We start from the raw sequence: 14,014 nt of genomic DNA, 5'->3' as shown, positions 1-14,014 counted from the left end.
GCGAGAGAATCGAGACACGAGGGCCCAAATGTGAGAGACCGATCGATAAGGCCACGTCAATATGCGAAGCGAAGAATCGAAAGTGTCCCTTTGTCCAACCACCGGTCGACTAAAAGGACTCGAATCCAGGACCGAGCCGAAAGCGACTCTGAATATCGGTGAAAACGCTCCAGTCTATTAAATACGGAAGATGTTATCTGTTCTACTGTTTCTTACGCGAAGTATTCTCTCACTGACCACCTCATCGTTTCGTTCCGTTATTTTTTCGGACACTGGATGGACACGAACACCTCGCATTCGATCGAACCGCGGGAAAATACGATACAGAAATAATTCGGGTAATTATTGGATCGCACCAACGAATTTCTAATCGCAATGGAAGCGAGTGTCCCGGACGACGAATAAAGTCATTGACAAACTGTATTCGTTTTAAGTGAAATTGAAAGTATTTTAAATAGAATTGAAATTGTTTTAAATTCCATTTAAGATGAAAAAAGGAACAGAGAACGCTCTCCTTTTGGAGTAGTTCTGTCCAGATCCACGGTATTGTCCTGAGCTGTGCACTCCTACTTCAAAAGTTGCAAACTTTCGATATGCTGGTACGATAAATACATAATTGTAACATTCTAGTAACTATCTCGTTTATAACTATTGTACATTCTTTCCGTGAATGTGAAAAATAATCTCACCAGAGATCAAAATTGCTTAAAGTACACTACTGTGTTGGGTTTCAAATAATTAACCAATGGTTCGTCACTAGTCACTTGTAGAATCTTAAACAGATGTTCGTTTGATTTACAACACAGAAGTATGCAACCAATCGACAAAATACTCTCGGTGAACTCTGCACGTACACACGTACCATTTACCTTAGGTAAGTAAATAATATATATGTGATAGTACGTACAGAGGAAAGATATCGCGATTATCTCTTCTGTTCCAACGTGCAATAGTATAACAATAACGTAACGCAACGATGGATTTTTCAAGCCGTACGTTTCAAGACCCGGTTCTACGTCGACGATCGTAAAACTGTGCCGAGCGGGCTGTTGGTCCACAAATAATTATACCCGATTCGTCGTACGAACGAACGAGCTTCGAAGTTCCTTCGAGAGACGCTGCTCGCGGAGGAGCTTTCACTCTGACCTGTCGTATGAACGAGAAACGAGAAAAACAGTGGGCGAGAAGGAAGCGCGTAAAAGAGAGCCTTGAGTGTCGCCGAAAGGGCATAAATCCCCGTTTACAATGCCGGGCTGCAGGGCACACGTGTCCGCGCGAGTGAAGTTTGCCGCGCAGATGAATGAAACTCTTTGACGAGCACGTTCTCTCGTAGAAGTTCTCTGGCCGGTCTGCAGGCACCGGTGCTTGGCTTCCCGTTCTCTGTTATCGTCATGCTGCCAGTTGTCGTCGTTGGTGTTCCCTCGTGTAGTGTCAGAAACAGCGGCACCATCCACTAGACTTGCCACTAGACTCGGTGGGTCCGGTTATTACGGGGGTCTACGGCGAGAAACACAACCAGCGGTACCCTCCACTCCTCCACTCCCCCCCGGTCCCCTTTTCGTCCCCTTTTTCCATCCGGAGTAACCAGACCCCTGTCGACGTTCAACTTTTCAACTTCGCCGGGTCACGTTTTACCGTCGTCCACGTGGAAATAAATTGCAATTCACCGATTGCAACCCCGGTTAAATATGTACGCTACGGTTCGATCGTTCGACACTCCTATTTCAATTTTTACCTCACCGTGGATGGACACCGAACAATTTCTTTTTATATAAATCGAACAATTTGTACGAATCGAAGGTACGTCTGAAGGACAAATACACGTGCATGTGCATCGTGACGATTGAAATTTAGAAAATATTAATTTTACGACAATTGACTTCTTTGACCATGTTAAATGTTACAAAGGGTCCGGGTCGAGGGTTAAGAAAAATTCATCTCTTAGGAGAAATATACATCAGGTCGATCTATACGAATCTATGAGAATTAGAGGGAAACTGCATCTACTATCTTCTTCTACATTTCTACACTTCTGTCTCACGCCGTGTAAGATTCTAGCTAAACCGATATACTTTTCCAAGAAATAAAATATAAAGTAAAATAGAGTACGACCTGTTTAAAACTTCTTTTGAACACTAAAACTACCAAAGGGGTCCAATCAGGTCAACTACAGGGTGTTCCAATCACCACCGGTCGATTTGAATTTCCCGCTATTTTGAAAACTTCGAACCGATCGACCCGAAACTTGACACGTGTCGTCTAAATAGATGGTAAATTAATCGTAGAAAAGTACACGATGCCACCCTTTGAACACGTGCTAAGAATCATTCTGCATACATCAAAGTATCGAACGTTCAAAGTGTACGTACAAACAATATCGAAGATTATTGAACGCCCTTCAACCACCGACGAACGTTCGCTCGCTCGCTCGTTCGCTGGCAAACGAACGCAAGATTCGCCTCGATTTTGTCGAATCGACAACTCCGATTGAAACTCGATCCTCGATTAGAGATCGGTAGCGTTAAAAGTCCGGCTTCTATGGGCCATGTTTGCCGGCTCGACACGATGAAATTATGCATTCGTATTATGTGCCGAAGCATCGAGTCGCCCACGCGTCTCCCCCTATCCGTGGTCTCTCACGTTACCGCTTAAATTCCAGCCCCTGCGAAGCCAGTGCAGCACGAACGTTAATGAGTAAGCGATGCTGCCGGCGCAGCATCTTTTATTCATTTCACGAGGAGAAGCGAAACATTGGCCGCCGCTTTTACGCTACGGCTGGTGCTGGTTCTGGTGCTGGTGGTGCTGCTATTGCTGCTGCGGTCTCGTATCCACGTATATACGCGGTGGCTGCCCACGTGCGCCGGCCATATTGCATTTCCGGTTCGTGAAATGTTATAAAGTTGGCTGCTCGCTGGAATCCCCGCGGCCGCTATCGCGATTTCCTGTCTGTGATCTGTTGCTCATAGCCGGTGCTCCCTTCCAGAGGCAAAGTGAGCCGCTTCCCCTATCGCCTCCTAGTATCGTAAATTTTTACGAATCCCCCCATCGAGCAGCGATATAAGATCGAGCCGAGGACGCCGTGTGTCCCGTCGATACGAAACGCCGCGTGGAATTTCAATCGCGGGGATACCTTAAATACCATAAATATCGGAATTTGATACTCGTGGCGAGCCCCCCCCCCCCCCCCAACCCCCTTCCCTACCCCACGGGGCCAAATTAGGAATCGCGAGAGTGTCGAATACCGAACGAACCGCGACATCGTCGGCGCGTTAGATGCCGATCGTCAGCGAGTCGAGGACTCTTAACGGCGCCATTACGAGAAGTTAAATTTTCCACGAAGCGAGAAACCTGGACGTCCGAAAGGGACCTGAACGTCCGAGAGTCGGCTGGTCTTTATTGTTCGAGCTCGATGGTAACTCGTTGGGAGAGTGAAGACGTTAAAAATTAAACAACGAGCAAAAAACAAAACACCAAGTCGTCGGAATCTTTCCTTTCCTTCGATCGAAATTAACGGTAGAACTATCGATGGTGAACGTATTACTGTTGTAAAAGTACAATATTCTTATCGAACTTGAAAGTTTGACGAGTAAAGGGCAAATTGACTCGTGAGTACCCTCAGTTGTCTATTTTCATGATTATGAATGAATATTGTAATCGAAGACACTGTCGACAATCGAGTAATTTTAAACAGAAGTTCGAAACTGATTGAATGTATTCATGTTCGAAACAAGATGAATTCCATCGCTCGAATCGTACACGAGCACTCGGAGCGGGTAGACCGACAGCGTCCATTAGTCCGACTTATGCGGGATCATCGATTTCTCCGCCTACTTACGCTTTCGTTTCGTCGAGCTGAAGCGAATCGGGATTCGATCTAGTGCACGCCGTCTCGTAGATTTGTATTGCGAGTCGTTACGAGTTTAAGTAACTCGCGGGAAAGAATATCAAACGTAGCTAGGGGAGTTCTTCCTGAATCGCAAATTAAGTGCGGTGTGATCTTGCTCGAAAGATGACACTACGTGGTGTACGCAACGCAGAGAAACTCTCAAGAACCGTGTACTTGTCTATTTTATATCCTATCTCTACCAATGTCCTCAAAGTTTCAAAAATGTTTTTGGGACTGAAATTTCTACCGTTTCAGAAACATTCAATCTTGCGAGTCTCGCGAATGTTTCGAAAAACTAACTTTCAGATGTTCAAAGTACAACTGTCTTGTAATGAACTTTACAGTTAGATGATAAAAACGTTGAAGAATGTTCTCGTAAGATGGCGTTGCCATATTTGGAATTTCCCTGTGTTTATGATTCATAGCAGGTACAAAAGTACTCGAAATTCTTCTCACGATAGTCGTAATTTCGTTAATTTTACTCTTTTTCAAATTCGAGGCAAATCAATATCCACATTTAACCGCTGTTCGAAATCGTGCGAATTGTTGCAAGAGTGCAGCGAACGATGTTCGACACTGTCGTAAAATCTAAACCTTTCTAGGATAACGCGTATGGATAAAAAAAGGAATTGAAAATATCCGATCTCCGTTCGCGATGAACGTTTTCAGTCGAATCGGTATCACAAAACGGGGTACGCAATAAAGGTGGAAAAAGGTTTCGTTGAATGCCTCGCACGATGATTCACTCGCACAAAAAGGTTTAACCTCTTCACGAGTGTGTCCGATTTTCGGACGTTTTACGAAAAATCGGCGCACCGTATACAGGGGCGTCTAGGAGGAAAAAAAATGTCCGGTTCGATCAAACGGATGGGATAAGTCCGCGCACAAAAGCCTCATTGTATCTCGAATTTTTATAAGGATCCTCAAGACGCTCCATTGTGCGAAAATTGGGGGTTTACGTTAGACGGGAATTGCAGAGGCGGAAAGGGATAGCGAAACGAGTCCCTCGCCCGTGAAAATGTAAAAAAAGTCGATCTCTCGTCGATGTCGGATCGCTAACAATGAGACTGCGTAAGAATCGGAACTGCATTGCGTTTCACGTAACAGGAAATACTTGAACGTGAAACCCAAAGCCGTCCAATTATTTACACTCTCAAATCGTACGAATTTAAACCGTTTGTGACTCATATTCTTATATTGTTCACTTGCAAAAATATATTTCAATTTATTGAAAATTTTCTCGCGAAAAAATGTATCGTATGCGCACGAATTAGAAGCGTGCCAGGTGACAATTATCAAAAAGGAAAATTTGTAAAATTACAAGTGAGGTTACTCGACTAATTTGAATGGATTTCTAGCACGTGGATATCCTCTATTGCGCAACATTTTTCCATCAAGATTTTCACGGTTAAACGGAATATTTATTGCAGAGATCTTCGCAAAGAGAATTCTTCGCGAAGTTTACTATATTGGTCCGTTAATAAATAAAATTTCAAATTAAATCACGCGTCTATCCTATATCGCGTATAGTGACTCGGTTCTAATTGTTTATGGTTTTTATAATCGATGATAAATTTACACGAAGTTCGTTTCTATGATACTTCAACGACGCTAACGTATTTTTCGACACAATAAGGAATTACGAACGGAGTTACTAATTAGAGCTCGAAAAATCCGATGAAAGCTGATCAATATTTGGACCGATCGGGATCAAACAGGGGATCAATATTTCCAAATAATCGGTTAACCGAGAAGGGAGCTCAACTTTCAACCCCGTTTCCCAGGGAAACCAGCCAGAGGACGGGAGAAATCCTTTCGAAACTCGACAAAAGCTTGCCTGCAACCACGCGTGTCACTCTACGTCCGACAAAGCGGCATTGACGAGTCGGATAATATAGAATTTCCAGAAATCTGGACTCCGCCGCGAGAAAGGAGGATCGAGATTGGGGTTTTTTAAGGGTTCGCTGCTTTTCTCGGTGAAATAAAGGTGGTCGGTTAGATAGACTCCACCCCACGCACCACCTGCGAGGAAGACGTTTTCCGTCAAGAAGACGGACGTTACGTGAACTTTCTCACGCGTCAGCAGGGACACCACCTGCTCTCTGAATCAACCCTTATTGAAAATTATTAAATGCGTGGATAAGTCCAGTGTACCGTGGACACCTTGGAACTTGGATACTTACTTTTCAACGCGAGAAGGATTTCTGAAGAAGAACATTTATAGAAAATAATTTTCGAAGCTTCGTTACGAACAGAGCTACTTTTAATCGGAGCTCGAAAAATCCGATCAAGGCCGATCGAGATCGTACAACGGAAAATTATCTAAAACGTGGATAAGTGCACCGTGGACATCTTGGAACTTAACCGCGAGATACGTTCTGAATATCTATCGAGCATGGAACAAGGAATAGGAAATAATTCTAAAACGAGCGATCACGCGTTAGGGAATCTATTCTCAAACGCACGGAACGAACTGATAATTTACGCTTGTCATGCGTAGCTACGCGTATAGACGCTACCGGCTGTATACAGGATGAGTCACGCAATTCGCGCGGTGTCCCTCGTAGAAAGACACTGTTATGTCGTTCGAGTTCTTCCTCTGACACACGGTGGTATTCACGATCACGTGAAACCGTAGAATATCTTCGAGAGTGAACTTGGATTTTGATCGTTTCGATGTTATTGGAAAGGAACAACGTCATTCGGCGTACACAATTAACCCACGCAGGACGCGTGTGGGTCACTCGAGACCCAAGTTTTACGACAATAAAACTTCTACCGATCTATTTCCCTTCTCTGCCTCTTGCAATATAAATTATCCAATGCTTTTTCAGTTTCGCTATATATTATTTGCGTTATTATTTGTATCATCACATGTGTCAAGCACCGATCTAATAATATCATTATTACTATTTATCCATTACATCGTAGCTATCAAAAGTAGATAAGATGTGTGTTTAAAAGTAGGAAAATAGGACTCGTTTTATATTCGGATAATCAAGTCGAATAATCGAGGTTCTACTGTACATAGATGTACTCCATGAAGTACGAACGCGTATTCCTGAATCACCCTGTACAGAACGATCCAAGGTATATTCGATGTTAATTACGTTACATTTAACCGGGTCCACGGAAAGAAGTTATCCGAATGTGGTACTCTCGTACGAAAAAAGTTCCAATAAGTTCAATAATATTTCCACGGTTCTTGGATCACGTTACACCGAAACGTAGAACGAGAATGAATTTTGTTTCGCAGATCGAAATTGTTTTACGAGGTTCGCGAAACAACGTCCCACGCGTCTGATTAAAATCCTCCGGCACGCGTTTGCATCGCTCATTGGGAACAATAAAACGGAAGGGGAAGTTACAAATTGTACTTTATGGTCCTTCTGTGCATCGACGAAAGAGACGGGGCACGTTGTGTGTACCTCGCGCGTATATAAATTCAATTGTCGATCATTATTTCGAGGTACGGTCGGACTTTAACGCGCGCGGACCAATTACTTGCCCGATTCCGTGTTGTTTCTCACCGTGAACGAGATCGTTATTGTGTCAGGAACGTTTATGCTTCCTTCGTTCATTAGTCGATGCAAGGAAGAGGTTTTATCGACACACTCCACACCCTACGCGATCCAAGATCCCTTGGTCGGTGGTAATTGCTTTACTGGGTTCCGTGTCGAAGGATTTCGCTCAACCGGTAGACAGGGCTGTATATTTTGACAGTTACCGGTGGTTCTTAACGATCGGATTAATTTTTATCGCGCAGTCGCAAAATGTAACTCCCAAGCCTGTTCGCGAGCAGCATTTCGACCGGCTTTATGGTTCCCTCGGAGTGTCGTTGACGTTTCAGCTTTTTATCCTCAGCCTCTGGTTTCGAGGGTCTTCTCGGGGATCGTACGACTATCGCGAATATACGTGCTTTAAATTAAACCGTTACGGTAACGCGTAAAATGAATTGCAAACGGTGTAATAAATTTTCCGTAAAATGAACAAAAATATCGTAATATCTTTGAACTCTGTAACCAACGATCGGAAGCTTAATTTCGATTCGATGGTGACGATGGAAGAAAAGAATTTTCAACGAAAATTGTTTATGGAACAATTCGGAATAATTGATAAGGGTATGCGAAACATCGATGTTTCTCGTGGATAACAACTGCGAGTACATTGAGCAAAAAGGAAACATAAACCGGTGTACTTAGGCTCGTTTCAAAATAGAAATTAAAAACTTGAAAAGGTTGTATTCGATACGTAGGTGTATAATATAACGATTTTCGAATCATAAGAACATTTGACGACGCAACGAAGCCAAAAGTGCGACCAACGCTTTCAATTAGACACACCCGACACTGTTTCCTCGATGTTGTAGCCTTTGACATAAATCAACAATAGGTACCTTCCGCTACATAAACCGCGTAAACGAATTTGTAACATTCTAGCTACAAAATTGACACTTTGAAAGCCACCAGTCCCGACGGAACTTCAAACGAGATCTATAAAACGATCTATAACTTTACGATTTATCGTAGCCCTCGATCAACCGACGAACTTTTCGTCTCCGCGGGTATTAAGCTTCCATGGGGTCTCGTAAATCGGAGCACGTTGACCTGCCATGAATCTCGATTCAACCCCGCATGAATTATATCGACTTAACTTCGATATTGTTGATGTTGCAGGACTCAAGGGCAGAGCCATAAGAGCCGGATACCACAAAGCCGTGGAATAATAATACCGCGGGGTTTGAACCGATGAAGGCCTCACACGCGCCATAAACTACCCTCCGTGCAACGAATTTGTAACATTTTATTAGCAGGGCCTGCATCAATGTCCACGAAGGGAGAGGTACCGAGCCGCGCGAAGCTACTTTGCAGAGGAGAGAACGTTTTAATGGTCAGACTTTGTTCTCGTGGGGGCCCTGTTAGGCGGTTATGCCCTACCAGTTGCATTCATCCACGGAGATTTATTCCCTGTACCCCTACGAGAGGAAGGATACACGAGGACGGAACTTTTATGATCGGTTCTGTTACAAAGTTGACTCTTTATGCCGACTCGAGAACCGCGACTCACAAAGACGACGGAAGAAAGAAGAGGATGCCTTTTAAGGAGCGATGCGAACGATCTCGCGGTACCCGAGTTTGTTCTACGCAGAAAAATCCGCGTGCCTTTGCTCCCCTAGATTCTCGAAGAATTGAACTGCACAGCTCGAAAGCGAGAAAGAGATGGCTGAAGAGAGAAGCACCGGTTCGACAGAAAGAATTGACGATATCGAGATTGAAAAAGATAGAGTGTATTTTGTCAAGAGTGTATTATTTTGTGTTATTGTCAAATATATTAGAGATTGCAACTATCAACCGCTCACATCGATGCATTTTTCTACACGATAAAAGAATACTTGAACCATATTTTCGAGACACACTGCGTCGTTATTTATATAATAATATATCGACCTAATAAATGTAAAAAATAAATGCAATACTGTAACGATATTACAGACGTTTCTTAAAGAACTGGTAAGTATCTTAAAAAATTGAGACCAGACAAAGAAAAAGTTGACCTCGTAATGATTTTGAAAACGCTTGTGTGTCAAAGAAACTGACAATAACGTTCGAAACCTTTCTCGAAATCGTGAAAATGCGTGTTCGATCTTCCTTTCCTCGATCGGTCGTCCACGATATATTTCGTTGTTCCAATTTAAACCAGACACCCTGTGTATACTCATCGTTAAAAGTTACACGAGGGCGTGGAGCGGAGTTGTAAGGTAACGGCCGATTTACGTGCGATAAAGTCGTACGGCGAAGAGTGCAACTCAATATATATTAATGCGCGATCCGTTTAGAGGCAATTACGGGCTAATTCGCGCCTTCGTAAATCAGCCCGTGATCCGTGGCTCTTACCGGCCCGGTCCAGCCCCATTTTTAGTAACAATATACGACGACCGGGCCTCGATGGACTATTACGGAGATACACCCTTGCCGTTTCTAGATCCTTATCTGATTAACGACGCGTTTTCATCTGTGGCGATGATACGCTAACGATCGCCAAGTTGCTTTATAGCGACCGCAAACTCGTTTTATCAGCTGCTTCCTATTATTTAATAAGATAGCCGTATACACTCGATTTCTAAAGACGCAATTGACCGGTTCGACTCCTATTACAATTGAGATTACCGTGATTATACAGGGTGCTTCGTGATTATATATATATACATATACTTCTTTTTAACGAAAATAATTTTAGTCGTACGATATTGCCACGAATTAAATGCATTTCGAATTCCATTCTTGAGCAATCTTAGAATGAGTAATTTAAATGTGTACGTAACAATTATATTACGATGATAAACTTACGATAAAACCATTCTCGAACTGTTTCTTATTTCGTGTGAGCACGCAGCATCTTCGATACGTTGACAAAGGAAAGACCTCGAAGAGCACAATAGTTTCTCTCTCGAATTTTTCGTCGTCGATTCGAGAAACACGAGGCTCCCTTTTCGCTCCCTGATTCGTATCCACACTTTCAACCGCTCGCCAAGAGGTCGAGGCAACGAACCTCCGGGGCACCTTATTAACTCCGGCTAACTTTCGGACGCCATAAATTAACATTTTATCCCGGCAGGCTTAATGCGCGCCGCGTTTCAGCGCGAGAAACAAGCGTGAGATTATTTTAATGCCCGCCCGATTGAAATATACGTCGATACTTAATAGAGTTCCGCCAGGGGGCTCATAACGAAAGGAGGAACCTAATTAATCCGGTGTATCGCGAGCTACGGGACCGCGAATATTCGGTCTTGCGAGTAGGGACGCCCACTTTCCCCCCACCCGTCCCAACCAACGAATCCGCCCGACCGTGGACGCTCCGGCCGCGTTAACGCTTCGTACGTAATTATAACGGGCCGGTTAATCCGATGGGATTAATTTTTTCTCGGAGCTCGAATCGAGGCACTCGGACCACTCGATTATCAAGGCGGCCGGTGCTCACACCTGGTTAACGCGCTAATGAATTCCCAGCATCGCGTAATTATGGGGTAAAGCGCGCGAAATCTCGCGCGAGCGTGCGCGAAATCTCGCCTCGTTTCTCGGTCCCCTTTTTACTCTTTTTTCCATTGGTTTCTCGCATTTCGTTTTCTTTTTCTGCAATTTTTTCCTTTCTTTCTTTTTTCTTTTTCCTTCTTGTTGCGTTCCCGTTGAAAAATAATTACACCGGCGGCAAGCCCGATATCCGGTTACGACTTGACACGAGCTCGTTCCTCTCTCGCGCGCGAGCACGCGGGTTATCATAAATTATTGCCCACGAAAAAGAATTCCTTTCTGCGATCGAACTTTACGATCGGCGAGCGCGCTCGCTCGCGCGCGCTTATTGAGACACAGCATTGGCTAACAAGGACGAAGAGCGACGAGGTTGTAAAATGTTTTTTGCCGGCCACGCGGGATAAAAACTGCGGTTAATTAAGGGGTTTTCTACATGCTATGCGTACGGTGAGCTGGCAAGGACTATGGAACGAGCCCGGACCTTTGCAAACGCGATCAATTTCGGGGATGTTACGCTCGTGGATTGTTACTAGCCCGGTACGGTATTTCCTCGATAAATGCAATGCCTCGGGACCATAATTCACATTTATAAAGTACCATCTGTGAAACTCTACTTCTTCGTTGACAGTTTATCAGCAGCGACCACCAGAAAAAAAGGACAGAATGCGAAAGAGAAGGAGGGATCGAGGGTTCAGGCAGTCGACAAAGTTCAACGCTAGAACTGCCAACAGATTTCGGAATATTAACACTAGATTTACCAAACGTCCAAACGGTCGGACAAAAGGACAGAAAGAGAAAGAAAGATCGAGAGTTTAGGCATTCGATAAAGTTTAACATCAGAACTGCCGAGAGACTTCGTAATATCGACTCTAGATTTACCAAACCATTACACTCTACGTGTGCAGAAACCTTCGTTAAACCGAGTCTCAAAACGGAGAAGAATTTCTTTACAATACGAATACTTTTTCGTGCCACGGTATATCGAATTCGATCGACGTCGTAAAAATTTTATTATCGCGGATGCGTCCCGTCGCGTCGAATCAAGGATAATTATCATCACGGGGGCAAAAAAAAAGAGAAAAAGAAAAAGAAAAAAAAGAGAAAGAAGAGAATACGTCGTCGACGAGTCGCTGGACCACACGTTAACGGCCCTGGCGAGCGCCCGACAGAGCCCTTCATCTCGCTGGCAGTCGGAACTCGGTTATTTAATAGAATCGACGTATCGAACGACATCGATCGGGGACCAAGTCGACCGGGCGCTGCCAGTAAGAAACTTTATATCGCAATACATATCTGGCCCAGGCAGAGCCGCGGTGAACAACCACCGACTCGTAAATTCGTATCTCCGTCGGTCGTCTTCTCCTCCTCCTCCTCCTCCTCCTCCTCCTCCTTCTTCTCCCGCTGCTCAGTCCACCCCAAGCTTTCAGCGGCGGAATAAAGAGTTTAGCGATCGATTGGCTTTTTATCGTGCGATTGGGAGGAACGCGGCTGCGCCGCTCGTGCGAGCAGCGCGACTCGCCCGTAGCTCGGCGCGGAACGATTTATGCCCGGCGACTTATTTGGCAGCATTGTTTACGGGCCAGGAAGCAGTTTGTCCCGGACACTCGGCTCCTTTTTTGCGATATAATTGCAGATTCTGCGCGTCTGCGCAGCCGGGGCGGTCCTTTTTTGCGGCGGATCTTTCTGTCCCACCGCGCCGTAAGAAACTCGCACCGGCGCGACCGTGCTCGCCCGTCTGTGCCCCGCTTCGTCACCCTCCGCGCCCTTTCTCTCGACGATCTTCTTGCCGCACTTTATCACAACGCCCTCCTTTTTCCACCCGGCCGCCACGATATTCCCCCACCACCACGCGGCTCTTATTCGCCGCGCTCGCTTTTACGGTAGCCCGATCCGGCGTGTCCCGATTTTTTTTCCCCCACCCGTTACCTCCTCGTCACCCCCTTACCCTCCCCTCTCTCGACTCCCCCTCGCCCGTCCGTTTCTCTCCGGCCAGAGATCGCTCGGCGCGCGGTCCCGGGACAAAGGTGGAGAAAGTATATGGACGGAATCGCGGACGTTTCGATCCTTAATAGCTGTTTCCCAAGGACGCGGTAATAAAGAAGCCGCCGCGCGACCGGTGATTGCGGATTTAAAGGCACGAATCTCTGTACCCGGTACCCCCGGTACGATTCATTAAGTTCTCGATTCCGTGAATCAAGCCGTTCCTGGTTTTTGCCGCGTGGGGACGCGGTTCCTCCGCTCGTATTTCTCTATCGTTCCGCGAGCAGATTTTCTTCTTCCGTGTTACGTAGAGGCTTCCCCAAGATGGCGCTCGCGAGCCCGGAAACTTACACGCATGCCCAGACGCTCCTCAATGATCGCTCGTACTCCACGACATTGAGTTGTTGATGTCTAGACTGTCAGTTTTCGATTCCTTTCGTGTTTTTTTTCTTCAATGGTAGCTAGGCTATTTTATAGCGAGATACGATTAACCATCTTAGAAGTACCTACAGTATTTTTTTCATCCAGAGATACTAAAATTTATTAGAGTTGTAGCTTCTTGTTTAATGGCTCTTCTGGAAAAGATGTTCCTCCATTGGTTTCCACGATTGCAACTGATGCCCCAATCAAAGACAGAGGATGGAAAGTATCTTCATTAGGAAGGATACGGTTACACCGAGAAACTTCGATAATACGATACCCCGCTGCTCATCGGTGATTACTCGACTCTCTAACATTGAGTTATTGCTGTCTAGACTGTCATTTTCGGTTCCTTTTGTAATTTTTCTCTTTAATGGTAGGTAGGCTATTTTGTAGCGAGATTTTCCAGATATGATTAACCGACTTACAAGTACGTATAGTATTTTTTTCATCCAGAGATACTTAAAATTAATAGAATTGTATCTTCTTGTTTAATGACTCTTCTGAAAAAAAATGCTCCATTAGTTTCCACGATTGCAACCGATCCGCCAATCAGAAACAGAGGATGAAACGTGTCTTCATTAGAAAGGATATGGTTGTACTAGGAACTAGGGAGAAATCAAAATCTCGATAAATAAAAGAATTGCGAACCTTTACATTCTGAATTTATATTGTTTGGCTTTAGTTTGTGTTTAGCACG

This window comes from Ptiloglossa arizonensis, chromosome 12 (genome assembly GCF_051014685.1).
Source record: "Ptiloglossa arizonensis isolate GNS036 chromosome 12, iyPtiAriz1_principal, whole genome shotgun sequence".
In the NCBI taxonomy this organism is placed as follows: domain Eukaryota; kingdom Metazoa; phylum Arthropoda; class Insecta; order Hymenoptera; family Colletidae; genus Ptiloglossa; species Ptiloglossa arizonensis.
The sequence above is the reverse complement of the archived record's forward strand: the minus strand, read 5'-3'. Positions refer to the sequence as shown.